Here is a 2,743-nt window from a genome sequence, read left to right as displayed (position 1 = left end):
GATATAATACATTTCAAATTCAATGTTATATTTGATGTGAAGTATGGTTAATGTTATTATTGTTTTTTGGCACATGGATAAAAGATTGTTCTGACAATATTGATTGAAAAACACAATCTCTTTTTAAACTAATTACCGAGGAACCTCTGTGGATAATCAGTCAACCATGTGTACGTGAGTCTATTTCTAGTTTCTCTCTTCTTTTCTCTTTATATGTCCTATATGGCTATTGATCTGTATGTTTATCCTTATGCCAGTACCACACTTTTTTGATTGTTTTACCTTTAAATACATATGGGGATTAGAAAATGTGAGTCTTCCAACTTCAGTCTTTGAGTTTCTTACAGACATTTATTTGATAGGAAAATCTCTGCTTTTCAATTGCATAAAGGTACAAAGAAGAAAATACAAATTACACATAAGCCTCTCAACAAGAAGTATTTGAAAATACAATTTTCAGTTTTATGGTGTTTATAGAATTATTACGTTAATATATAAAAACATGCAATGTTTTGTGTTTTGTGTTATATAACATCATAGCATAAACCATTTACCATGCTTGTAATTATTACTTTTATTTGTAATTACTATTTTAATGAATATTTTGTTGTACAGAACTATCACAAGTTAGGATGCCAATATTGGACATTTGTGTTGATTTCAGGTTTTGGTAATTTAATAGTACTGTGATGAGATCTTTTTCCCTAATCGTTTGCATCTATGGTTATTTTCTACAGCTTAATTCTTACCAGGGAAAATATTGGGTCAATGATTATGTGCACTTTTAAGAGCTTAAAATTTCTACCCATAGACAAAAATATAAATAGCAATATAGGTATTATTTAACACTGTCTGCCAAATTTATGCTTTTTAGCTATAAACACTTCATAAACAAGTTTGCATCATTGGATTCCCAGTGCATTTTGTCATTTTTAAAATAATTTAAATTTGGTATGTTTCTCTTTTCTTACCTGCTCCCAACCCTCTTCAGATTCACCTGTTAGGTAAAAAATTAATCTTGCTTATCTTGAAAATCTGAAGAGAGTTGGAAGCAGGTAAGAAAAGAGGAACATACCAAATATTGATTATTATTCTCCTTTCTTGCTACCTTGAAATATATCTGCTAGTTAGCAGTGCTCTTTTTGCAGTAATGGGTGCCAAGATCAACTTGACAAGTTAATTTGACCTGGAGAGAGCTTTTCTATCTTGGTTTCTAGAAATGAAAATTTTGTAACATGAGTAAGTGTTAAATTCTCATTGAAAGGATATTCCTTGGGATTTCTAACTTGGAATGAAAAAAATAACAGAATAAAGAAAATATTCTTCGTACAGACAATAAACTAATAGAAAATATACTGCTCATGAAGCAATATGTAAATTTTATTATCTGTTTAATGTGTAGAGCCTAAGATTTCCAGATATTTCCCCAGAATACTTGTTTCAGATATACACGTGTCATTGCAATATTTTTAAATGTTTATGTTTCTTTATACATTAATGATAAATGTTATTTTCCTCTGTTGACTTTTAAATCTTTCTGTTTTCACTTTTTACTTGAGTGTTGTGCCTTTGTGTATCAGACAATGAGCGCTATGTTGATATTGTCACTTATATGTGTAGGTATTTTGCCTTAGCTTTACTTCAACCTAAATAAAAAGAACAAAATAATAATGTAAATAAAAGATCTACATTGTGGCCTCCATCTCCAAACTTTCTACCTTGAGTCATCATTGCATTCATCATGTATGATTTATTATAATTTATAATATTTCCTACATAATTATTCATCTTTTGAAAATACTATTTGTTTTATATATTATTCAAAGTTTCTATTCTTAATCAAATTTTCATGAATTTCTTAAAAATAGCAATGACTCATTGGATTAAAAAAAATAAAAAATAATAATCTCATGATAAGCCAGAGCTGAGAGTGATCCAAGCTTTGAGAAGGGACAAGGTCCAGTGAAGGCGGAATGAAGGTTTGATTAGGCTTTCCAGTGGGAGTTATTTCTCCAAAAAGCTATATTTGAGATAAACCAAAGGTTTAAAATATAAGCTGTTTCATTTTCATAAATAGTTACTTCAGTCCTAAATAGGGAAAATTAATATTTCTCTCAAGAAGGTGTCAGAAAAGGGATTTAGACAACAAGTTATTACAAATTGATAATAATATTCTTCTGTTCATCTTAATGCTAATTTAAGATTCAAAAGTACCTGTAGATTTGGAAAAAAGTATTCTCCATAAAATAAATTCAGGTAAATATTTATAAGCCTGTATCATTTATCTAATGTGAGAGTAATGTGTATAAAATATTAATTTAACATGTATCTCCTTACTGGTTTTACATTTATTTTGTTTCTTGAAAAATAGCTGAATTAGGAAGGGTTTTATTGTACATTTATGTTGAATAAAATATGTACAATGCAGTTTTACTGACTAAAAGTTACTAAGAAAATTAGATGATTTAAATGAACATCATTTTTTCTCATTAAATTTTATTTTAAAAATGGAAGATAGTAATTATTACTTTATTTGGAAATTTCTTTCATTAGAAACTGAACCCAATTTAAGAGTTTTGGATATTTCTTTAATATTTAAATAGGAACTCTCATAGCCAACACTGTAATTGTGTCTCTTTTTAAAATAATAATTTAAATTTTTATGGGTACATAGTAGGTGTATATTTATGGAATACATGAGATATTTTGATACAGGCCAAAAATGTGTATTAATCACATCAGG

The sequence above is a fragment of the Mandrillus leucophaeus genome, unplaced genomic scaffold, assembly GCF_000951045.1.
Source record: "Mandrillus leucophaeus isolate KB7577 unplaced genomic scaffold, Mleu.le_1.0 Scaffold685, whole genome shotgun sequence".
Classification (NCBI taxonomy): Eukaryota; Metazoa; Chordata; class Mammalia; order Primates; family Cercopithecidae; genus Mandrillus; species Mandrillus leucophaeus.
The sequence above is the reverse complement of the archived record's forward strand: the minus strand, read 5'-3'. Positions refer to the sequence as shown.